The 26,766-nt window shown below is 42.4% G+C and overlaps 1 protein-coding gene across 1 annotated transcript in view; it reads right to left on the bottom strand.

The window, feature by feature from the left end:
• The window catches only part of LOC132399870 (disks large-associated protein 1-like), a 582,904-nt gene that overhangs the window by 194,234 nt on the left and 361,904 nt on the right, over positions 1–26,766 (bottom strand). The window contains exon 4 of the mRNA XM_059980732.1: positions 22,410–22,563. The gene's annotated coding sequence lies outside the window, so the exon portion shown is untranslated. The remainder of the gene's footprint in view (positions 1–22,409; positions 22,564–26,766) is intronic.

Raw genomic sequence — 26,766 nt, 5'->3', positions numbered from 1 at the left:
TGCGCTCAGTGCCAGCCAGTGATAAGCTGATCTTGCTGGGACACGGTGGAATAAGAAGGCAGGTGAGGTTCAGCACTATGCTGACACAAACAACACCAAGCAGTTCTTCAACGCCATCAAGTCCGTCCTTGGTCCCTCAAAGCCAAGCAGAGCTCCTCTGCTTTCTGCAGATGGATCCTGGCTTATCAAGGACAAAAAAGGCAACAACACCAGATGGAAGGAACACTTCAGTCAGCTCCTGAACCGCCCCTCCACTGTCGACCAGTCAGTACTCGACCAGATTCCCCAGAGCCCAGTCCACGAGCACCTCAACAACACCCCACCCCCCCCCACCCCCGACCGAGGTCAGCACAGCCATCAAACAGATGAGCTGTGACAAAGCACCAGGCAAGGATGGCATTCCCGCAGGACTGTTCAAAGCCCTCAACCAGGAGTCACTCGATGCATTCCAGGACGTCCTGGTCAGTATCTGGGAAGAGGAAGTAATGCCACCTGACCTTGGGAATTCTGCAATAGTCGCCCTATACAAAAACAAAGGCCTGTGCACAGACTGTGGGAATCACCGGGGCATCTTCCTACTTTCCGTCGCCAGCAAAATCCTGGCTCACATCATCCTCAATAGGCTTATTTCAACAGTATCCAAAGGAAACCTCCCAGAATCGCAATGCGGCTTTCGGCCTAAACACAGTACTGTGGATATGATCTTCACTGTTAGACAAATGCAGGAGAAATGCCTGGAGCAGAACATGAACTTGTACTTTGTCTTCATTGATCTGACTAAAGCGTTTGATACTGTCAACAGAGAAGCCTTGTAGATCATCCTCGGGAAACTTGGCTGCCCTCCAAAGTTCATCAACCTCATACTCCTCTTCCATGACAACATAACTGGGGAGATTCTCTCAGCTGACGAACCTAATGAGAAATCTGACATCTCCAATGGCGTTAAACAGGGCTGTGTGCTTGCACCAGTACTTTTCAACCTTTTCTTCACTCAAGTACTAATGCATGCCGTCAAAGACCTAAACCTGGGCAGTTATATCAAATACCGCCTGGATGGGTCACTCTTTGACCTACGTTGCCTTGCAGCACGCACAAAGACCCTCCGAAAGCTGTTCACAGAAGCGCTCTTTGCAGATGACTGCGCACTCATGGCGCACCAAGAGGACCACCTACAAACAATGGTCAGCAGATTCTCTGCCACATCTAAATTCTTCGACTTGAAAATCAGCCTCAGTAAAACAGAGGTCCTTATGCAGCCTGCACCTAACAGCGCCCCCCCCCACAGCCATGCATTACCATCGATCACACACAACTACGGAATGTTGACAATTTCAAGTACCTGGGGAGTATCATCTCCAGTGACGGTGCCCTTGATAAAGAAATCACATCAAGGATCCAGAAAGCAAGCCAGGCACTCAGAAGGCTCCGGGTCAAAGATCTGCAGCACAAAGGCATTCACCTCTCCACTAAACTGAAGGTTTACAATGTTGTTGTGGTCTCATCACTTCTATATGGCTGTGAAACCTGGACACTGTATCGCAGACACGTCAAACAGCTTGAACAATTCCACAATCGTGCTCTGCGATCAATCATGGAAATCCACTGGCAAGACCGTATCTCCAACCTGACAGTCCTGGACTGAGCCAATTCCACAAGCATTGAAGCCAAGGTTTTGAAGGCTCAGCTCAGATGGACCGGCCATGTGATCCCCATGGATGAGTCCAGAATGCCGTGTCAGTTGTTCTACGGAGAACTGGAGCAAGGCAACCGTACCCAAGGTCTCCCAAGGAAGACGTACAAGGACAACCTCAAGTCAAACCTTAAGTGGGCCAAACTCCAGCCCCGCGATCTCGAACACACTGCTGCTGATCGGTCCAAGTGGCGCAATCTATGCTTCAAGGCAGCAAACAACTTCCAAGCCAACTGGCGCATGCAGCGCATGAAGGCGAGTCAAGAAAGACACAGGAAGGCATCCGCTCCTGCCCCAACAGGCGGTGCTCCTTGCCTCATCTGCGACTGTATCTGTGCTTCGGACTTCGGCCTCAGAAGTCATATGCGTGCCCACAGACGTTGACTGCACAACACATTCATCTTCCTCGGACTCCGAGAGACTACTACTACATTCAGATGTCATCTTTATAACTTCAAATCTCTCTTTAGTTTAATAAATAAAAATCAAAGCTCATAAAAGTACAATTAGATAATGTATTACTGTATATCAGGAAAATAGTTATTCTAAATTAAGCAGGGTTACTGATGCCAATCCACTTCCTCAGTTTAGAACCTATGCACCACCGTGGTTTGAGGAACTTGTACTGCAGATGCAATAAATGGTTTGAAAAGCAAAGGGATTCTTTACAATGGTTCTGAGTTTGTGGCACAATTTACTTTTATTTGCTTAACAGCTTGCTTAACAGTGGTAATATATGCTGACATGTTATTAGAAGTGGAACAAGACCTCCATATCCTTGCTAGCCAGAAACCCCTACCATTTTAAAAGATATCTCTAACTCTTCTCAAATTTCTTTTCATTGAATTCATACTTCTTCTGCAATATTCTCTTGCACTTCATGGAGGTGCATAGAGGCCATAAATGTGTACACTCTCTCTCTCTCTCTCTCTCTCAAAGTGAGGTGGGAAAAAAGTTCTGAACACATTCAAAATCACCTTAGCTCAGGGGTTCCCAACCCTTTTTGTGCCATGAACCATTAACCAAAGGGTTTGTGGATACCAGTTTGGAAACCCCTGCCTTAACCTTTTCACTGTATACTTTTAAAAATTAATTTCTTTGCTCTCTGTGTATTTTTAAGGTCTGAACAACCTGTTTTGCTACATTTGTTGATTTATGATCCTTCATTTGAGTTGTCTTTATTAATTAACCCTATTATTTTTATTTCCAAGGCATACTCTCTTTATTCTTCCAACTGAAATTAAGCTTCTCATATTCATTATAAAAATCTTATTTGCTATTAGATCTAATTACCAGTTGAAGCCACAAGCCTGAAAGAATGCTAATTCAAATTTCAAAATCTTATACATTATTTTCTTGTACGTCACTTTCTAATTCCTTTATTTAAATTGATTTTGCAATACCCAAATATTAGAAATGATTCTAACTAAAACATATTTTCAGTGTTGATTAAGTCTTACTTAGAACACGAATGAAAGAAACAGTTCATCAGTAATTTTTCAAATCTGTTTCTAATCAAATTGTTTGACTAATAGGAAGAATACTCTTCTGAAGAGGAAAACTAAAAGATTGGAAATAATCAAAACAAAAATGAAACAAAATGACCATATAATTTTGCAATTAAACCTGGGGAAAGGTATTTGGGCCCCTGAAACTTCTCTGCTAGTCAACATGATTGTGACCAGCTCTGTCTGCATTGCAATTTATTAAACGTTTACTCTTTCACTTACCAAGAATCTGTCTACCTATGCCAGTAAAATATTCAAAGATCCTGCTTCCACTCTCCTTCCAGGTGGATTCTCCATCTTCTGGAAAGAAATAAATGTCTTTATCCTGTCTCAAATGTATGACATGTTACTTTTAAACAGTGAACCGTAGTTCTAAGTTCTTCTCAAAGAAGAGATATTGTCTTCATATCCACCCTGTCAAGATCCTTCAGGATTACATGTTTTATTCAAGTCTGCTCCCACTCAGCCTAGAGCAGGCATACCCAAGCTGGGGTCCACAGACCCCTTGATTAATGGCAGAGGTCCATCACATAGAGTATCCAATGTTTCCACACATGACAATATACTCATTCCAGGTATGATTCTAATAAATCTTTTCCAACTTACTCGGATCCATTCTTGAATGAGACCAGTTATGCAATGCACACCAGGTATGGTCTCAGCAATACTCTATTTAACTGAAGAAAAACATGCCAATAGTTTTATTCAATTCCATAAGCGATTCAAAAAACCTTCTGTTAAGCTTCCTAATTACTTGCTGCTCCTGCAGATTTATCGTTTGAGGATTGTGCACTTGGACGGAATTAGAGCAAGCTAGGATAAATGAGATCAATAAACAAAATGAAAACAACTAGTAGAAGAAAAGGTCTTCTTGACAGCTGGTTTTCCAAAGAAGATTGTCCCAGATAAATTTAATCTACAAAAATGGGCAAATATAACTTTGACTTCTGCTGTCCAAGCAATTGCCCCTACCTCAGCAGTGTGTGTTGGCGTAAGGGCCTGGATGCTCTGAGTCTGATGCAAGGATCTGCCTTGGACCTGTTATGATCCCAGCCCCCTCCTTTGTGAGAATCGCAAGAGCACCCATTGAGGGGGGGGGGTGGTCAGTAGACCCAGGAAGTGAGAGAGAGAGAGAAATGTGAAAAATTGCACGACCCACCAGGGATACAGAATAAGATGCCAGCAACTATTGTCTCATGGAGACCACGTGAAAAGCCCTCGGGCAAGGTGGGCTGGTTGAGAGAGAGAGAGATTGCATCATCCCAACCTGATTGACACCTGCGACCCCGTGAGGAAGTATAAAGGAGAGTCTCAGGGGACAGCCCCTCAGATGCACCAAGAAGACACGACAGTGTTCCCGCAGCAGCGGGAAGCCATTCTGAAGGAAGCCACGTGCGTTAGATTCTGAGATTGGAATCTGTGGCTGGAATCACAGAAAACCGCTTTTAACTAACATCGGGGAGAGGGAACCAACGCTCCCTCGATTTCACGGAAGATTCATCGAGACTCGGCAAGTTCTTTCTCTTCTCCCCCAATCTCTCTCTCTCTCGGTCACCCCACGGAAAACCCAGCGATTTTCAAAGGGCTGAGGCCTGCAGCCTTCTGAGTGACTTTTATATTTCCAACGGACCATCTATTAACCCCTAGACACCAGCAGAGCTCACTTCTTAATGATGATTATTACTATACCCGCACTTTAGATTGAGTGTTGACGATGTGCACTATCTGAATGTTTGTATTAACCCTACTTTTGTGTTCCTTTATCAATAAAAACGTTTGAAAATAGTGACATCAGACTTCAACGGACCTCTCTATCTTTGCTGGTAAGTTATCCAGTTACGGGATACGTAACAATTGGGTTTCTCATCCGGGATTTGACACCAAATTGGGAGGCCAGTGAATCGGGCTTGTAAATCAAAAACTTGAATCTGGTTACGCGGGTAGCCAGATGGGAAACCAGCAAAGATGGGCGTGGGTGAATTTATGGAAAACCCGACGGTGGAGGCGCTAGAGGCGGCCACCAAATCAGACTTGTTAAATTTAGCGAAGGAGTTGAACCTCACAGAAGTGAGGTCGTCCATGAAAAAGCGGGAGGTACGAAGGGCCATAACTCAGTATTACATTGGGAAGAAGGTGTTTGAAGCTGAGGTATTGGGAGATATCCCTGAAGAGGTACCATCAAGTGGGACGGTTCAGTTAGAGGTGGAGAAATTGAAGTTGGAACGTGAAATTAAGTTAAAAGAGCTGGAAGTGGCTGAGAGAGAGAGAGAAAGGGAGCATGAAATTCACCTAAAGAAGCTAGAAGCAGAAGAGAAACAGAGGCAACATGACTGGGAAATTGAGAAGAGGAAGAATGAGCGAAGAGATCAAGGGTTAGACCAAGCAGAGCGGTTTAACGCTAGTAGGGAGTTGAGATTGGTGCCCCTGTTCGAGGAGGCAGATGTCGATAGCTATTTCTTGCTTTTTGAAAAGGTGGCAGTAAATCAGAAGTGGCCAAAAGAGCAATGGGTGGCGTTGTTACAAAGTGTGTTAAAGGGAAAAGCCCAACGAGCATATGCGGCTTTGTCCCTGGGGGAGGGAGGAGTGGAGAATTATGATGAGGTAAAAAAGGTCATTCTCCGGACTTACGAATTGTTACCTGAGGCCTATAGACAAAAGTTTAGAAATTTAAGGAAGGGGTGGAATCAAACGTATACCAAACTAGCCCATGAGAAGGGGGTGCTCTTGGACCGTTGGTGCACCATGGAAAGAGAGGGCGAGGATTATGGGCATCTCAGGGAGTTATTTTTGATTGAGGAATTCAAAAGTTGTGTTCCGGAGGAGTTCCGGGTGTATTTGAATGAGAGGCCGGATAAGTCCATTTCAGGATTTGCCAGGTTGGCGGACGAATATGCCCTAACCCACAAGACAAAGACTCCCTCGAATAAAGGTCCCCAGAGAGACCGTGGGAACGATTGAGAAAGTCCGACGAGTGAGGCAGAGGTCCCACCGGGAGCTAACGGTAAGGTTGAGGGGGAAAGGCAAGACGGCCAGAGGTTTCCGGGTTTGACCTATTTTAATTGTGGAAAGGAGGGGCACATTGCATCTCGATGCTTTGCTCCGAGAAAGGAGATAGGAAGAGGGAAAGCCACAGTCCCTATCGGGTGTGCCGTGGTAATCAGCAAATCGACCAGAGAGCCGAGGGTAGACAGAGTACGAGAGGGCTCTGGGAGTTGTCTGTCACATGGAACCGTGTCTGCGACGGAGGGAGACACACCAGTTTCCGTACGAATCTGGAGGGATACGGGCTCTGAATTATCCCTGGTTAGCCGTAAGGTACTAGAATTTGGTCGGGAAACGGGCATGGTAAAGGTGGAAGGAATAAATAAACGGATAGAAATGGTGCCCTTATATAAGGTCATTCTGGATTGTGAGCTGGTGTATGGATCAGTTGAAATAGGGGTGCCCTCAGAATTCCCGAGAGCTGACGTGGACATGCTGCTGGGAAACGACTTAGCAGGGGGTAAGGCTTGGTCAGCCATGCTGGCGACCGGCGAGTACGGTGGCCCCGTCCCTACCGCCCAAGGACCATCTCGCCGGCGCGGTCACTCGCAGCCTGTCGAGAGAGAGAGCTGTGAACGAGAGCAGTTTAAATCTGGCCAGTTTTGATTTGGCCGAGATGACTTTGCCGACCCTGTGCCATGAGGGTTTCGAGGGTGGTAAGACGAAGAGTAGTAAGGTGAAAGGGGGTAAGGGAGAGGAGATAGATCTGCCCTTAGCGAAGGGAGAGGTCCTAAAGATAGGAGATAAAGATGAGAAACAGATAAAGCTGTTAAAAGGTCCAGAGTTGGACATGGATGATCTGTCTGGTTTGGCAGAGTTGTTTGAAGAACTTGAGAGTTCTAAAGGTGTTCCCGATAATGAGGTGAGGGCAGTCCTAGATGGAAAGGGTACCCTTGCCTCGAAGGAGTCTGCTGAAAAGACCGAGGAGGTTGTTTCAGCTCGCAGGGTTGCGCCTTCCCCGGGTGGGAGCTGCCCAGAGAGTAACTGGGAGGATCGGGGGGAGTTAGAATTTGAAAAAGGTACGGGTGTTGAAAGCCTGGAAGAGGCCAATGTCCCGTTTGAGTGTGTCCGAGATGGGGATGCACGTGGTGCTGAACCTGGTAACGGAGCTCAGAAGAAGTCTGAGGTATCTGATTCAGTGGAACGGGGCGGCCGTCCTTGTGGGTCAGATGGACTCGGTTCAGTGGGAAAAGGGTTAACCTTGGTAACCGGGGAAAGTGTGAGTTCCCCGGCGTCTGTACTCGAAGGAGTGTTCAAAGTTAATGCAGAATTTAAGAATGGGGGGGGGGGTGAGGATTGTTGGCAAAGGAAACGAAAAGTCTGTAGTTTCCAAATCGAAGGAAGAAATCTTAAACCTGGCAGATCGCTCACAGAGTGAGCCTGGGAATAGCGGGGCCCCCCCACTCTATTGTTATGCCAGGATGGGGTGTGAAGAGGCCGCCTTCGACATGCTACTTGAGCGAAGAGTTCGAATCAAACACCAATAGCCTGAAGGGGACTGATAAAAGGGCCAGCCACCTGGGTAAAATCAAAGAGTTGGGTGGAAATGGTCTAAGTCTGGGGCATGGTGTTGCTAAAATAACCCTGATGAGCGGGGTGGGCGGGAGTTCACCACGCAAAACTACTCAAGTTCCCCACGGGGGGGCTCGCCGGAAAAGAGGCGACGGTTAATGGAGACACCATTGTTAGACAGCCAGGCAGGTTGAACGGGTTTGCGCCAAAGCCTGTGAATAATAAAGACAGCCCTTTGGAGACCTGCCGGTTAAGTTAAACGACTGAAACGATTAGTATTCACGTAAACTTTTGTAAATGCACCTAAGCTAAGGTCACACCTCCTTAGTTTTGTTGCTTAGAAAAAAAATTAAATAGGTGGTTATTGAATTGAAGTCTGATGTACGGTTCGCAATGTTAAGATATGAAAGAAAGGGACACAGTAATCGTTAACTATTTAGATACTGACTTGAATGTATAACAGTAGTATTTTGTGAAAAGAAAAACTTGTGTATTGTGTTAGATCCAAAACTCCTGTAAGACTGTGGACCACTCCGTTTTAACCGCTGGTAAAACGTTTTTTTTTAAGAGGGGAGGTGTTATGATCCCAGCACCCTCCATTGTGAGAATCGCAAGAGCACCCGTTGAGGGGGGGGGGGGTCAGTAGACCCAGGAAGTGAGAGAGAGAGAAACGTGAAAAATTGCACGTCCCACCAGGGATACAGAATAAGATGCCAGCAACTATTGTCTCATGGAGACCACGTGAAAAGCCCTTGGGCAAGGTGGGCTGGTTGAGAGAGAGAGAGATTGCATCATCCCAACCTGATTGACACCTGCGACCCCGTGAGGAAGTATAAAGGAGAGTCTCAGGGGGACAGCCCCTCAGACGCACCCAGAAGACACGAGCGAGTGATCCCGCAGCAGCGGGAAGCCATTCTGAAGGAAGCCACGTGCGTTAGATTCCGGGATTGGAATTTGTGGCTGGAATCACAGAAAACCGCTTTTAACTAACATCGGGGACAGGAAACCAACGCTCCCCCGATTTCACGGAAGATTCATTGAGACTCGGCAAGTTCTTTCTCTTCTCCCCCAATCTCTCTCTCTCGGTCGCCCCACGGAAAACCCAGCGATTTTTAAAGGGCTGAGGCCTGCAGACTTTGAGTGACTTTTATATTTCCAACGGACAATCTATTAACCCCTAGACACCAGCAGAGCTCACTTCTTAATGATGATTATTACTATACCCGCGCTTTAGATTGAGTGTTGACGATGTGCACTATCTGAATGTTTGTATTAACCCTACTTTTGTGTTCCTTTATCAATAAAAACGTTTGAAAATAGTGACATCAGACTTCAACGGACCTCTCTATCTTTGCTGGTAAGTTATCCAGTTACGGGATACGTAACAGACCCAAGCAAGGTTTCATGTAATTTCACAAAATTTCCCTTATGTGTACGGCTTAGTGGGTTTCTCTATTTTGCTTCAGTCACATTAATTGAAACAGAGAGGCTGCAAATATGTACATAAAGGAGCTGCAGTAAATTTCAAAGTTCAAAATTAGGTCAGATGAGATGGATCCAACACTGTCTTAACCTTTTACTCAACTGAGTTCAAAGTTCAAAGTAAATTGTTTATCAGTGCATGTGTATGTTATACATACTACCTTGAAATTTATTTTCTTGCAGGCATTTAAAGGGAAATTGTCCCTGAAAGTGAGACTGTAGGTTGCAGAATTCAGAGTAGCGGTGATTGAAGTTATCCATGCTTTAGGTCATTAAAGTTCCACATGTCAAAAAAATATGAAGTAGATGTTCAAGCTCATACTAATGAGTTTCTGATTTTAAAAACACATCAGATTAGGAATTGAAATTTACGCTATGGCAATAATTAACATAAATACTTCACTGTATTAGTTTGGTTTTTTGGTTCTGCACAGTTACAGTGATACATTTAAAAGGATGCTTTATTAGCTAGTCCTATTCATATGAGTATGAAGCGAACTAATTAAGCTATAAATATGCAATATTCTCTTTCACATAATAAAGCAAAGATCAGAGATTGAAAACGGAGAGTGTTGAAACATATGACATTTACTCAAAGATATTTGAAACATATGCAATTTAGGAGGATTGGAACTAGGTGCATATGAACCTTATAATTTCAGATTTATGTCAACACTAAGGCAATCATTATGTCTCCTTCTCCAAACGTACTGCTTCAGTAATGAAAACCAAACCATTAAACACATAACATGGCTATAAATGTTCTTTTCCACTTAAAAAGCTCCTTTTGTTATTTATTATCATAAATAATCTTAAATATGTGTTCTCTGATACAAAATGCACATTGACAAGCGAGTTTTAGTTGCCTGGGATTTTGACACAATTTGCTTCAGTGCAGTCACAAATGACTGCAGTAAAATCCTGGAAATGTTAGACCATTTAACAGCTTTATCAACTTGTCTGCGCCCAGAAAACCATTCCAACAGGTCTTTTCTATTCTGATTATTTGTTTATTTAGAGATACAGAGCGGAACAGAAGCTTTTCTTTGGACTACACTAGTGAGGCCGGGGGGTGGGGGGGGGGGGGAATCTCTACAACTGGGCATCTCAGGATCTCCATTCCTTCCACCCAGGCTTGTGATGATGATGATTATCACCCACTGTCCTTCAAGACAGAAGGATGCCAACCACAGTGCGGAACAGGTCTTCTGGCCCAATGTGCCGCACCATCCAGCAAACCACTTATTTAATCCTAGCTTAATCACAACTCAATTTACAATGACCAGTTAGCCTACTAATTGCTGTATCATTGGGCCAGGGGAGGAAACAGGAGAGACTGGAGAAACCCACATGCGTACAAGGAGAGCGTACAAACTCCCTACAGACGACGCTGGAAGTGAACTCCGAACTCCAGAATGCCCGAGCTGTAATAGTGTCCTGCTAACTGCAAAGTTACCATGGCACCCATTGTAAAAAGCTGCAGTGACACTCGCTGTAAACTTTTATTTTTACTCATTATGTTGCAACGCTTAACAGCACCGTGCTTCAGGTTGCCTCATCGCTTAGTTTTTAAATGATGCAAGCAATATTTATGATTTATTTATAATAAAAACAAAATGCCACGGATCCTCGGCAGGTTAGGCATCATCTGCTGGGAACGAGAGGTAATATTGTGGAGTAATCCCAGCACTTTTTATTTTCATTTGCAAATGCAGTTTATTGATTTCCAATTCATAATTTTGCAGCTTTCTTCATTTGAAGTGCATTAACAATGTTCCCACCTCAATGTTCATGCAGATGTTTATCATGATACTGGTTTCAAGTTGGTCTGAGATAAGTAAACTGAAATAAGATAAACATTTGATTCAATTCTTCTGGTCTCCAGCCCTGCATTACTCATTTGTACCTTTGCCAAAGTATATTTTAAGATTGTTTTGCACTCTAAATTACATTGAGATAAGGTGCAGTCATTAAAATGGAACTGAATTCCAAAATGCACTGTCTGAGGTAAACCAAAACAATGCAGTATTCCAAACCATCTGCAAAGGGAGAAACTGCAATTTTAAGAGGTTGCTTACCTCTTTGAACCCTTGTCTCATGCTTTTGCAAAAGTAACGATTTCTATTTTCAACCTTTCTGAAGGATATCTGAAGGCATTATTTCAGGTTTGATATTCATACAGTTGCTATCTCATTTATACATCTTGCCCACTTCCCACTGTGTGTAATGGGAACTAGGCTGCCCTGAACTGTACTGAACCCACAGAAGGTGGTTGAAATACATATCTCAAGAACATTTTATGCACATCAGAATCAGGTTTAATATCACTGGCATATGTTGTGAAACTTTGCAGCCACAGTATAATGCAATACATAATAATAGAGAGAAATTGTAGTAAGTATTATACAGATCTAACATAATTAAATTAAACAAGTAGTGCAGAAACAGAAATAAAAACAAAGTCAGGCAGTGTTCATAGTTTCAATGTCCATTCAAAAATTGGATGGCAGAGGGGAAGAAGCTGTTCCTGAATTGCTAAATGTATGCCTTCAGGCTTCTGTGTCTCTTTCCCAATGGTAACAATGAGAAGAGGGCATATCCTGGGAAGTGGGGTTTCTTAATAATGAACACTGCCTTGTTGAGACACCACTCCTTGAAGATGCCTTGGAACCTACAGAAGCTAATGCCTATTAAAGTGATATTAGAAACTGGAAAATCTCTTGGAATATATAGTACTGTGCAAATGTCTTAGACATATATCTAAGGTGGCTTTGACTTTTGCACTGAATGCTGTAAAGTACGAGATCCTCCTTGCTTTTTTATAGCACTTCCTCCTGGGTTAATTTTGAATTGATTTGAAGCACACAGTGGAAAGATATCCATCTTCTTCCTCTCTTTATCTGCCCTTGAAACAGCAATATTGAATGGAACTGACTTTATTACTTACATCCTTCAGATACACGAGGAGTAAAAATCTTTACGTTGCTTCTCTGTCTAAATGTGCAATGCGCAATTATAGTAATTTATAATAAATATTATGTACAACAGGATAGTTAATGTAACATAGAAATACAGTTGTGTAGCATGAATTAAGCAGTCTGACGGCCTGGTGGAAGAAGCTGTCCCACAGCCTGTTGGTCCTGACTTTTACGCTGCTGTACCGTTTCCCAGATGGTAGCAGTTGGAACAGTTTGTGGTTGGGGTGACTCGGGGCTCCAATGATCCTTTGGGCCCTTTTTGCACACCCGTCTTTGTAAATGTCCTGAATGGTGAAACATTCACATGTACAGATGCGCTGGGTTGTCCGCACCACTCTCTGCAGAGTCCTGCAACTGAGGGGTGTACCAGGCAGTGATGCAGTCAGTCAGAATGCTCTGAATTGTGCCCCTGTAGAAAGTTCTTAGAATTTGGGTGCACATACCAAACTTCTTCAACAGTCTGAGGTGAAAGAGGCACTGTTGTGCCTTTTTTTACCCCACAGCTTGTATGTACAGACCACGTGAGGTCCTCGGTGATGTGGATGCCGAGGGACTTAAAGCTGTTCACCCTCTCAATCCCAGATCCATTGATGTCAATAGGAGTTAGCCTGTCTCCATTCCTCCTGTAATCCACAACCAGCTCCTTTGTTTTTATCATGTGGATAGTCAGAGGCTTTTTCCCAGGGCTGAAATGGCTGCCACAAGAGGGCACAGGTTTAAGGTGCTTGGGAGTAGGTACAGAGGAGATGTCAGGGGTAAATTTTTTTAAGCAGAGTGAGTGGAATGGGCTGCCGGCAATGGTGGTGGAGGCGGATATGATAGGGTCTTTTAAGAGACTTTTGGATAGGTACATGGAGCTTAGAAAAATAGAGGGCAATGGGTAACCCTAGCAATTTCTAAGGTAGGGACCTGTTCGGCAGAACTTTGCGGGCCGAAGGGCCTGTATTGTGCTGTCGGTTTTCTATGTTTCTATATCTGAGAACCTTAGGTTTTTGTTCATATTTGTAAACATTTAGTAGATATGGTACTGTGCAAAAGTCTAAGAAACCTTGACTATATATAAGTTTATATATGCCCAAGATTTTTGCACAGTACTGTATAAATTTGAATATGTTGGGGAATAGGCACAATAGCCAAATACCCCGTTTCTGTGTTATCAGTGTAAGAACTAGGTGCTAACTATTTCTCAAACAAAATATGATGTTTGCCTATCAAGAGATGTCAAACGTTTATCTAGACATGTATATGTTGGACAGATTCCCTTTATTTTATAACACCTCTGTGCACCTTCCTTACTTGTATATCTGGTTGGTACCTGGTTGTGTTTTATGCATTCAGTAATGTTTTAAAAATACATGTGCTTTGGGGAATTACTCAACAATCATACTATGCTAATTAAAAACTGGGAAAACATCGAGGTGTAATCCAAATGTTGTGTTTAATTTTCATATCCAACTACTCTCCTCTGGTGGAAAAATGTAATGAAAACATGTTGGAATGCAACAATTATTATAAAGAACAGGAAATGTACTGTTTTTGCAGGTTTCTGGGTAAAGACTGCCAGTAGACATGTTAATTACAAAATAAATATAATTGTAATAATTTTACTTCTTATTTCCATGGCAGTGAACCAGAATATAAGATTATGGCACCCAATAGGAAATGGAAATGTAGTTACATTTAATATTTCCTGAGGCGTAGGTGCAGGGTTCACACATTATCACAAAAACCTTAATATAGCACTGCATCATTTAGTGGTGAAATTACATTCCCATACCCCATCAGGAAGGACTTCTTTCTTGATTATGGACCTAACTGGTTCCCCTCTACTATAACCCTCCTCAGTGTGGTGGAACTAGTCCCTACCCTCAACAATTTCTCTTTTGGCTCTTCCCACTTTCTCTGAAAAGGTGTAGACATGGGCACAACCTTGTGCCTTAACTATGCCTGCCTTTTTGTCAGCTATGTGCATCAGTCCATGTTCCAAACCTGTCCTGGTAACACTCCCTGACTTTTCCTCTGCTACACTGGTGAATGCATTGCTTGCTGCCATTTCCTGCACAAGTGCTGAGCTCATCAATTTCATTAACTCTGCCTCCAACTTCACTTGCCCCATCACAGAAATGTTCCCACAACCTAGCACCCAGGGCATGCTCTCCTCTCACTGCTACCACCAGGAGGAAGATGCAGGAGCCTCAGGACTCACACCACCAGGTTCAGGAACAAATATTAGCCCTCAACCATCAATAGGGATCTTTGATGGCTAAAAAGTAATAACTGTTCCTGAACCAAAGAGAATAACTTCACTTGCCCCATCATTGAAATGTCCCCACAAATAATGGACTCACTTTCAAGGACTCTTCATTCATGTTCTCAATATTTATTGCTTATTTATTTATTATTGTTATTTCTTGTTTTTGTATTTGCACAGTTTGTTGTCTTCTGCACTCTGGTTGAATGATGCCCTAGCTGTGCAGCCTTGCATTAAATCTGTTATGGTTATTATGAAGATTTGTTAAGTATGCCTGCAAGAAAATGTATCTCAGGGACTCACTTTCAAGGACTCTTCATCTAATGTTCTTGATACTTACTGCTTATTTATTATTATGTGGAGAACGGTACTCTAGAGGGAGCTCAGAATTTTCAACCATACATGATGGAATCTCAGAAGAATGCAGAAAAGATTTATGAAGATTTTGCCAGGACTTGAGGGACTGAGTTATAGGGAAAGACTGGACAGGCTAGTATTTTATTCCTTGGAGTGCAAAAGACAGCCAGGTGATCTTACAGAGGTGTGTAAAATCATGTGGGTCCCTGACAAGCTGAATGCATAGGTTTCAGGTGAGAGGGGGAGATAGAATGGGAACTCGAGGGACAACTTTATTTACACAAAGGGTGGTATCCGTGCAGAACAAGCTGCTAGAGGAAGTGGTTACAGCAGGTACAATAACGTCTTCTATTATTATAGATGCTGCCTAATCTGCTGTGTATTTCCAGCATTTTGAGTTTTTATTTAAAATTTCCAATATTTGTTTTTTTTTAAATTTTGAACCACATTTCCAAGCCATTGTGTTATTGTTTCACAATTGCAGCTATTTCCCACATAACTAAAATAACTTTTGCATATAATCTGTGGATACACTTTTATATTTAAATAAGGCAAAACTATGGTGGGAAGATCAGTTAACCATTCCTTAATTCATTCTCATCCAGCTCAATGGGCCTATGGCTGATACTGGTCTTAGGCCATAAGACAGGAGCAGAATTGGGCCATTCAGCCCATCGAGTCTGCTCTGCCATTCCATCATAGCAGACCCCTGATCCACAGATTAACCATTCTTTGGTTAAAAAAATTCCTTCTTACCTCTGTTCTAAAAGGACACTGCTCAGTTTTGAGGCTGTGCCCTCTAGTTCTGGAACACCCACCAGAGGAAACATCCTCTCCACATCCACCCTTTCTAGTCCTTTCTACATTCCGTAGGTTTTAATGAGGTGCCCACAAATTCTTCTGAATTCCAGTGATACAGCACCATAGCTACCAAACACTCCTCATGTGTTAACCCCTTCATTCCTGGAATCACCCTTGTGAACCTCCTCCTAGAATACTTCCAGAAGTCTTTTTAAAATGCTTCACTTAGTCTGAGGTTGATCTAAAAACCTTAATAAATTATAATGTTCAGCAGGGATGCTACCGAATTAGGTTCAGAAGCATTAAAGGTGACAGTGACTACTGTCAATGGTACATATGCACACCAATTCTTGCTACATATCAGATTGACACAATGAATGTATCAATATGAGTTCACATTCAATTCTATCTCGATACATTCATTGTGTCAATCTGATATGTAACTGTCTGACATGCAGCAACCTAAAACTGTAAAATCCCATCAGTGGCTCCAGATTCATTGTCCTCAAACCTTAAAGAAAGTTGATCACCATTTTGCTTCATTACTCCAGTTTAGTCTTAGAGGCTTCCCTCTTAAAATTTAACTTTTCTGGATAGGAAATGATTTACCTGAATAAACAAAAAGCCGCAGATGATGGAAATCTGAAATGTGAACAGAAAATACTAGACACTCAGCAGGTTTGGCAGCATCTACGGAAAACAGGGACCGTAACTATTTCAGGGTCAAAGCTCCTTTGTCAGAGCTGGAAAAGGGAGCAAACACCTTAGGTTTCATTTTCAGAGAGGACAAGGAAGTGACGGCGAGGACAAAGGAAATATCTGTTAGGCTGAGCCAGAGATGTGATGAAATGCTGTTGACACAACTATCTGCTTGATAATTAATGAGGGTGTGCAATGCAGCTCAGGCGTGGTAAGGAACAACAACTGCAAGCCTTCAAAAGGATAACACTTGGCAAGTAGTTGCTGCCTAGTGCATTTAATGCATAAAACAACAATAATTTTTAAACTCAATCTTTTCTACATATTTACTGTCAAGTAAATAGATAAATGATATGCAAAAAATGTACCCTGTTGTTCAAACTGACCTCTTGGCTTACTTTCATATTATTGCAGTACTGACATTCAGGAATTGCAAGATATATTCAATTCAATTTAGGAATTGAAGGCTATCTGGATAGCGGTGGCTTGGTTCCATGAAAGGAATTAACGTAATACACTCAGAGTGGATGAAACTCTAGAGTGTGTTGGAAAGAAGGCTTATGTAATGTAAAAGCTGATATAAATTATCTGCAGGGGTTGACACGACAAGAAGACCAGCTGGCAGGTAAAAAGAGATAAAAAATTATAATTCCAGTAAAATCTGCAGCTTTCAGCAGGAGGTTTAATTAATGGATGATCCACGCAGCTGACAAAGTGATCTAATTGCCTGAGCGCTCACATTTATTGCGCCGATTTTCCTGTACATATGCATCAGATGCATGTCGACATGAAAGGAACAATGTAACATCACAGGCACAGCTTCTGAAAGCAGTCAAGCTGCATGGTATGGGACATTCTGCAGGACGCCATCTCATGCTAGCTCTCCCGGCAATTGTGTGAAACAAAACCAAGTCTAAAAGATCTCCAACATCATTTCGATTTCCGAGGTTAATTTCCAAAGTTTGCACTGAATTCCTTCTGTGTTGTGTAAAAGCAAGTTATAAAAAGAGAAAATGCTGGAAACACTCAAGTCAGTTAACCTGTTTAAAAACGGACAAAGGTTTTTCAACCTGAAACATTAACTCCGTTTATCTTTTCTCCAAAGCTGCCTGACCTGCTAAGCATTTCTAGTATTCCCCGTTGTTATTTCAGCTAGGGGCATTATGGTAGTGTAATGGTTTACAGCGCCAGTCATCACCGAGCATGGATCAACTCCCGCCGCTGCCTGTAAGGAGTTTGTCCATTCCCCTCGTGATTGCATGAGTGTCCTCTGGGTGTTCCGGTTTCCTCCTACATTACAAAGATGTAAGGTTAGTGAGCTGTGTGCATGCTACGTTGGTGCTGGAAGCATGGTGCCACTTGTGCGCTGCCCAGCACAAAAAACCTTTACTGATTGAATTGGATGGAAACAACATATTTCACTGTATGTTTTGTTACATCAAGACTATTTCTGAAATGGCAGCAAGACTGTTCCAACCACATGGAGTAATGGTACACACAAACCCAGACAATCATCAGAACGCTAGTCTCGAGACACAAAAACCCAACAGCCCACATGGGAGAGAACAAATGTAACATATCAATCCAATGTGGAGACTGCCCAAAACATTATGCAGGACAGACAAGGAGAAAACTATCCACTAGTTTGCATGAGCATCGGCTCGCCATCCTTTGTCACTCAACTCAACACATGAAGACCAAGAAGGTCACAAGTTTGTCTGGGAAACTACTAAAGTCCCGGCAGAGGCACAAAACAAGAAATCAAGAGAATGCTGAGATGCATGGTTCTCAATGGAAGACTATTAACAAGCACGTTGAACTGGACACAATTTATGAACCTATGCGTCTTAGGGATTGGGGCCAAGGGGTGAGCCATGGACATCAGACGAACCAATGTTCACAACAACCAATAACCAGGGATACAGGCCAGTGGAGATCACTCAGTGATCCAGTTGGCCGGGATCCTGCAGAGACTAATAGCCAGCGCAATAGGCAATCAATCAGAACAACACGTCGGACCAATATTAACGCAAGCACTCGGCAGAAACAACACTCAGTTGTGCACTCATGATGTCCCCTCAACTGGTGATGAAACGTTTGTGACCTAACCTCCTGGCTTGGTGAACAACCCTACAAACAATAAGATTTCCTATTGGCAAAAAAATCTGATGACCAAGCAACAAACCTCACTATCATGCACTATTGTTCATACGGAACTATTTTCTGGTAACAAATCATTGTAACACCCGATTTTTACTGCTAAGCTGTAGGCATTCCATTTTAGCAGTTCTGTAAGATCAGTCTTTCTGCTTTCAGCCCGTTCCGGTTTCAGCCAAGATAAGGGGCTTTGTTGGTCAACTTAGGAATGTTGTGACAGCCAATCAGCATGGTGGAATTGGGAGAAAGTTCTAGAGAATGCTGGGTGGAGTGGTTTATTGTGAGGGACATTGGTGTGAGTCAAGGTCTTTTTGGTAGGAGCTGGGAGAAGACAGGAGGGAAGACGGCTGGGGGTGTCATCCCTTTTGCACAAGGTGCTTTGAGCAGATGAATGGCTTCAAGGAGGAAGGACCAATACTCACATGGGAGAGAGTATTCGTTTGAGCTGGGTTTTGAGCGATATTCAGAAGGTGGTGTGTGCTCACATGTAGACCAAGGTTCCAGCGCACGAGTTAAAGACAACCTCAAGATGAGCTCCAACTTGAGTGCTCATTTGGCTGCTTCATTAGGATGGGCCTTTTTATTCATTCCTTTCCTTTAGTAAATGTTTGGTTAAGTTACCATTCATAAATATATTTTCTTTATAACTGTATGCAGTCTACGGTCTGCTATTTCTTGCCAACAGTCAATGGCATGGTGGCTGTAATTACACAGGATTCACACAGACCGGGGTTCAGGCGGACAAGACACCCCAACCTCAGGGGTTTGGCCGGACCCAAGTCATGCTGACCCTGGATGTACAGAATCTAGTGTGGGAATAAAGGGGGCCTTTTCTGAGTCACCACTAGTGTCTAGTTGTGTTCCACAGAGGTCAGTGTTGGGACAGTTTCTTTACATGTTATATGTCAATTATCTGGATGATGGAATTGATAGCTTTAGGGCCAAATTTACAGAATATAAAGATGCAAAAAGGGGCAGATGGACAGGCAGATTAGGAGGATGTGCAAAGAAATGGCAGATACAATATAATGTGAGGAAGCACTGTATATGGTCATGCACTTTGGTGGAAGGGATAAAGCTGTAGACTAGTTTCAAAATAAGGTTAACGCAGGTTGACTTAGAGGTAAGGAAAGCAAATTTTGAGAGGACTAGAATATAAAAACAAGGATGCAATGCTGAGGCTGAATAAGGCATAGGTCAGACCACACTTGGACCCCATATCTAAGAAAAGATGCTTGGGAATTGGAGAGTGCAGAGGAGTTCTATGCAAATAATCCTGGGAATGAAAGGGTTAAGAAATAAAGTGTGTTTAATGGCTCTGGGGTTGTACTCACTGGAGTTTAGAAGACTAAAGTCTCTCATTGAAACCTACTAAATGTTAAAAGGCCTATATAGAGTGGATGTGGAAAGGATGTTTCCATTATTGGTAAGAGACCAGGACCAGAGGATATACCCTTAGAATAGAAGGATGCCTTTTTGGAACAGAGATTGGGAGGAATTTCTTTAGCCAGAGGGTAGTGAATCTGTTGAATTCGTTGCCACATATGGCTATGGAGGCTAAGTCATTAGCTACATTTAAGGTGGAGGTTGATGTGTTCTTGATTACTAAGGGTGTTAAAGGTTAGTGGGAGAAGGCAGGAGAATGGGGTTGAGAGCAAAAATAAATTAGCCATGATTGAATGGCGGAGCAGACTCGATGGGGCGAATGGCCTAATTCTGTTTTATATCTTAAGGTCTTATGGAATGAATCTGGAATCAGGATCTGACCCTGAGTAATATGCCTCACTCTGTTTCAAAATCAGCTTGGGTTTTCATACATGATCTTCATGGTGATTGAATCTTTAGTCTTACGGTGATACTAATCATATGGACTGTGAACACATAGCACCAGCCTTCTTGTTTGTTTCCAGCTCCTGGGCTGCTACTTAATCAGAATTGAACAGCTGAAATCTATGCTCATCGCCAATCTGGTCCTTTTCATTACTTCCCAGGAATACTCCTCCAGCCTTTAGGTACTATGCTTTCATTCCTCCTTCTGTCCCATTACCAGACCTGGTATCGTCTGCTCAACACTCAAACACCTATCCTCCTGTGTTTCTTTTCCCTTGCTCCCCTTTTCCTTACTGCTCCCTGACCGGCCTCGGTCCATCTATCATCATCATTATCACCTTCCAGCCACCGTTTCTACCTTTTCCCTCCCCTGCCCAATTTCTGTTCTCATCTGCTTCAAACGATTCAAAGATTCAAAGTATATTTATTGAAAGTATGTATGCAATGTACAGCCCTGAAACAAAGAAACACTATGGAGCCCATTCATAGAAAACATCAAACACCGAAAACGTAAAAAAAAAGAACAAATCATGCAAACGACGTAACAGAAGCAAGTAGCACTCAGAATACTAAACCGCAGAAGCCTTGAAACAGTCTAGGGTCCCTTCAACCTATTACCTACCAGTCTCTGCTTCAAAACTCACCCTTCCCCATTTGGCTCCATCTGCCCAACACCCCCACCTCACCAAGTTTCGGCTATCATCTAACAACCTGTTGCACCCTTACCCACTCATTTCTTTATACTGGCTATCTTCCCTCTACACTCTTTGTCCAAATGACCTTAGCTTTGCCTCCACAGATACCGCTTGACCACTGATTTCCTTCAGCAGGTTGTTTTATGCTGCAGATTCCATCATCCTGTGTCTCCATACTACCTACTGCCTTATGCTACCCACTAAAAGCGCGTTTACTGAAATCAAAACTAGCCAGAATGAGATATTGCTCCGAATATATCCAATATTTAGAAACAGGCACTTAAATACTTAACAATTAAACTATTTCCACCAATTCCAGCAACTGCTGATCAACAAAACCTATTTGCTTAAATATTTTCCTTTGGAAGATTTAATTTCACCAAGAAAGGCTTCTCATGCTTTGATTTTCCATGAACAAGTACAAAAGTTTGTTGAAGTGATATTCTGATCAGATTCATAAACAAGACATGTTCACATATTTGTCCAGTGCCCACCATTGATAGATCACATTAATAACCAACTCACAAGCTAACTTCTACAGGCTAATTTCTAACCGGTTGCATCAGCGTCTAGTTTAGAGGGGCCACTGCACAGGATTGGGAAAAGCTGCAGAGAGCTGTATACTCAGCCAGCTCCGTTACGGGTACTAGCCTCTCCAAGGATCTAGGACACACTCAAAAGGCGATGCCTCAAAAAGGCGGCATCGTTATTAAGGACCCCATCACCCAGGACATGCCCTCTTCTCATTGCTACCAATAAAAAAGTAAAGGAGCCTGAAGGCACACACTCAGAATTTCAGAAAGTTTCTTCCCTCCGCCATCAGATTTCTGAATGGACAATGAACCCGTGAACATTACCTTAGTATTTTTTCCTCTCTTTTTGCACTACTTATTTAATTTAATTTTCTGTTTTTATAAATTCTTATTGTTATTTATAGTGTTTATTATTATGTATTGTACTGTAGTGCTGCCATAAAACAACAATTTCACAACCTGTGCCAGTGATATTAAACCAGATTCTGATTCTCATTCTGTAAGCAGACTGCTTAATGAGAGCACTGGGAGATATTATACTCACTTCTACTTTGGACTGGTTACTAAAATAGGCTTTATTTAAAATTCTCACAGACAGCATTACAGAATCAAAATACATCATTTTCTGTGGCTCTGTAAAGGTTTTATATGCAAGAGGACCAAGAGCTTTAAAAGGCACTTTCATTCTTGTCACATCTCATTACATATATATCATTCCTCAAGTCAGAAGCATTTCCAGCTCACTGGACCAGTACTAAACTACATGGTTCACTTTGCTGATCATCACCTGTTCCCAGCTTGTGTGTTGCTGCAGACAATTTCCTGTCTGGGGCAAAGAAGAGGTTTTCTTGGCTGACCGCACATTCGCACTTACCTGGCTAGATACAATGCTGGCAGCAAGTCCTTCTGACCTTCTGACCTTGTGTAACGCTGTCAGACGTCTTCAATGCAGAATTGTGGTACTCCCGGCAGCACCTCGATGAGAGCAAGTTGAAAAGAGGCACTTGATGCCAAATGAGGCCAAAGGACTGCAAAATAAATGAAGAGAACAAAAACAAACTTGATCTCATGGTGACACCATTGGCAGTGAAGTATTTAAAGATACTTTCTTAATTCTTAACCCATCTCAATTTCAAGGACCAGGAACAGATATAAATTAAAGAGGGAGAAGCTGCAGAAACCTGCACTGTTGTTCCTTTTCGCACCCTGTGGTGCACCGGGTAGCATTTTTGCTGTTTCTGTAGCATTTGACTGTTTTTTACAATGCTGAGTTGCTAGTCTGACACTCAACCCAGCACAGAAAGCATGCAAGGAGCTGGCCAGATTTGAACTCAGGACCACTTGCCTCGAGGTCCAGAGCTGATGCCACTACACCACTGGCTAGCTAAGCAATCTGCATTAGCAACCAAAAAAAAAATCCTGCATCTGAGGAGAAGGAAGTGGAGTCTATGTTTCAGTCAATGACCTTTCATTCATTGACCTAGAACATTAATCTTGCTTCTCTCTTCACAGAGGGTTTTGTGATCTGTGATCTGCTGAACATTTCCAGCCTTTTCTGCTTTTAAGACTGATTTTAAATATTTTGAAGAACATAGAACATCAAACAGCACAGACTCTTCAGCCCACAATGTTGTGACGACATTTTAACCAACTCTTATGACCAAATCAGCCCTTCACTCCCACATAGCTCTCCATTTGTCTTTAATCCATATGCCCATATTAAAGACTCTTAAATGTCCCTAATTTATCTGCCTATACCACTACTCTGTACTAGTACCCCTACTTGAACCAGAGGGAGTAATGTCACTTGCTCCATCACTGAACTGTTCCCACAACTTATGGACTCACTTTCAAGAACTCTTCATCTCACGTTCATGCTATTTATTGTTTGTTTATTTATTTATTTATTTTCTGCATTTGCACAGTTTCATGTCTTTTAAGACCATAAGACATAGGAGCAGAATTAGGCTATTTGGCGCATTGAATCTGCTCCAGTATTTCAATCATGGCTGATCTATTTTTCCTGTCAGCCCCAGCTTCCTGCCTTGTTCTCATATTCCTTCCTGCCTGACCAATCAAGACTCTACCAACTTCTGCCTTAAATATACATACAGACTTGGCCTCCACAGCTGCCTGTGGCAATGATTTCCCCAAAATCACCACTCTAGTTGGGAGAAAATTCATCCCCATCTCCATTCTAAAAAGACACTCCTCTATTCTGAAGCTGTGTCCTCTTGTCTTAGATTCTCCCACCAAGACCTTTCACCATTTGATAGGTTTCATGGGGGTCACCCCTCATTCTTCTGAATTCTAGTGAATACAGGCCCAGAGCCATCAAACGCTCTTCATATGACAAGCCATTCAATCCTGGAATCATTTCTGTGAACCTTCTATGAACCCTCTCTAGTTTCAGCACATCCTTAAGAAGAGGCCCAAAACCATTCACGGTGCTCCAAGTGAGGCTTCACCAGTGCCTTATAAAGTCTCAACATCACCTCTTTGCACATTCTTTTCCTCTTGAAATAAATGCTAACATTGCATTTGCCTTCCTCACTGCAGACTCAACCTGCAAATTGACCTTTAGGGAATCCTGCACAAGAACTCCTTACTCCCTTTGCACCTCAGCTTTTAGAAAATAGACATCCCCTTCATTTCTTCTACCAAAGTGCATAACCATATATTTCCTGTCACTCTATTCCATCTACCATTTCTTTCCCCATTCTCCGAATCTGTCTAAATCCTTCTGTAGCCTCTCTACTTCCTCAAAACTACCTGCCCGTCCACCTATATTTCACTGTCTTTTGCACATTGGTTAGTTGTCCATCATGTTATGTGTGGTCGTTCATTAATTCTATTATGTTTCTTGGATTTTCTGAGTCTTCCTACAAAAAAATCTCAGGGTTGTATAAAGTGTCATATAATTGAACTTTGAACTATACTTCCCCCAAATCACCTTAAAATTATGCCCCCTTGTATTAGCTGTTTCTACCCTGGTAAAACTTCTCTGGCTGTCTATTCAATCTATGCCTCTTATCACTGTGTACATCCCTATCAAATCACCTTTTGTCCTTCTTCACTTCAAAGAGAAAAGCCCTAGGTTGCTCAACCTAACCTCATAAGACGGGCTCTCTATTCTAGGCAGCTTTCTGGTAAAACTCCTCTGCATCCTCTCTAAAGCTTCCACCTTCTTCTCATAATGAGGTGAAAAGAAATAAACACAATATTCCAAGAGCAGTCTGACCAGACTTTTATTGAGCTGCAACATTAACTCACGGCTGTTGTACTCAATCACCTGACTAACAAAGACCAACACACCACACGCCTTCCTGACAACCCTATCAACTTGAGCAAAAACTTTGAAGGGCTTATGGACGTGGATCCCAACTTCCCTCCGTTCCTCAACACGGCTGAGAACCCTGAATTAACCCTATAACTGCCTTCAAGTTTGACCTTCCGAAGTGCATCACTTCACACTTTTCCAGAGTGAACTCCATCTGCTACTGCTCAGCCCGGCTCTGCATTCTATCAATGTGTTGTTAATTTTGAAATTACGCTAAGAATGGATTTTCCAGCTGATTCAAAAATGAGGCCTTGAATTAATATTTTGCAGCTTTATGGTGTTAAGTATTTCAAAATATAATTACTGTAATTTGAAATTACAATCTGGCACAATCATTTCAGCACAGATCTGAAATATTTTACAATGTAGAATAGTACTGCACAGTACAGACCCTTCAGTCCACAATGTTGATCCAATACTTTAACCTACTCTAAGATGAATCTAACCCTCCCCTTCTACATAGCTCTGCATTTTCACCATCCATATGCCTATTCAAGAGTTTCTTAAATGCCCCTAATGTATCTGCCTCTAACACCAGCCTGGCATTCCATGCACTCACCACTCTTTGAGTAAAGAACCTGTCTCTGACATCCCCTTACACCTCCAATCATCTTAAAATTATCACCTTTGGTATTTGCCATTTCCACTCAAAGAAAAAATCTCTGGTTACCCACTCGATCTGTGTCTCTTATAATTTTGTATACCTCTCATCCTCTGCTGCAAAGCATAAAACCCCAGCTCACTCAACCTTTCCTCATAAGACACAAACATTTTACTTTGCTGTTGTCTCAAACTGGTTAATATCTCAGAGATAAAAGCCTGCAGCATTGGTTAATGACCCGAGAGAGGCAATTTTAGGAGTCTCGCTCCTAAACAAATGAAACAGGACGTGATCACTTAGAACAAGAAGACTACTTTGTCATTTTTGCAGTCTCCTTTTAAATTTTAACCCTACCCTTTTTTGCCTAATAAACTTTCCTGTTCAAAGTCTGCGGGCCCAATACCTGGCATTGGGTGAGTATTCCCAATGTGGCATCCCATTCAAGCCCATCTACTGGCTTAAATGACTTTTTACTCATATCTTTCTTTTGATCAGATTTTATTCTCTTTTTGATATCTTCAATGCTTTAAAAGTGAGACACACAGTAAGTTATTCAAAAATGAAAACAGAAGATACTATAAATACTCAAGAGGTCAGACATCACCGGTGGGAAGAGAAACAGAGTTAACATTAACATGCATTATGGGAGAAGGCAGGAACTTGGGGCTGAGAGGGAAATCGATCAGCAATAATGAAATGGCAGAGCAGATTTGATGGACCAAATGGCCTAACTCTGCTCCTATATCTAATGGTCTTATTTCAGCTTCTTCAGAACTGAATAAGATATAGAGGAGGCTTGTTCAGCTGATTTCCAAAATCATTCTGATTGCATAAGTACTTTGAATCATAGAATGCTCCAAGGAAAATACCCATTAATGCAGCCGTTTTGGAAGCAATGGCTCATGCTGAAGACTTAAAGAGAGCAAAAGCCTTGTATCACTTGCCTGTATTACTCCCTGTGGAATTTAAAACTGTGGAAAGCAGAACTAGACACGCAGTCAGGAGAAATCAGTCAACAATTAAGTTTCAAAATAGTTATATTTAAGAATAAAATTGCATACTGTGGTAAGGTTCTAAATTGGAGGAAAGCCGAGGCAGGAGCAAAGGGGCACTGATAGGGACCAGCTGCTGCCAGACAAGTCCACACCATATATAGAGCTGGTGTTCAGGATTGGCATAATTTGGTAAGAAGGACAAGGTTGGTAAGGTAAAGGAACCTTGGATGACCTGAGAGGTCCTAATTTTAGTCAGGAAGAAAAAGGAGACATTCATAAGGTTTAGAAAGCTAAA

The sequence above is a fragment of the Hypanus sabinus genome, chromosome 9 (genome assembly GCF_030144855.1).
Source record: "Hypanus sabinus isolate sHypSab1 chromosome 9, sHypSab1.hap1, whole genome shotgun sequence".
NCBI lineage: Eukaryota > Metazoa > Chordata > Chondrichthyes > Myliobatiformes > Dasyatidae > Hypanus > Hypanus sabinus.
Note: the sequence above shows the minus strand (reverse complement) of the source record. Positions and strands in the feature narration are given on the sequence as shown.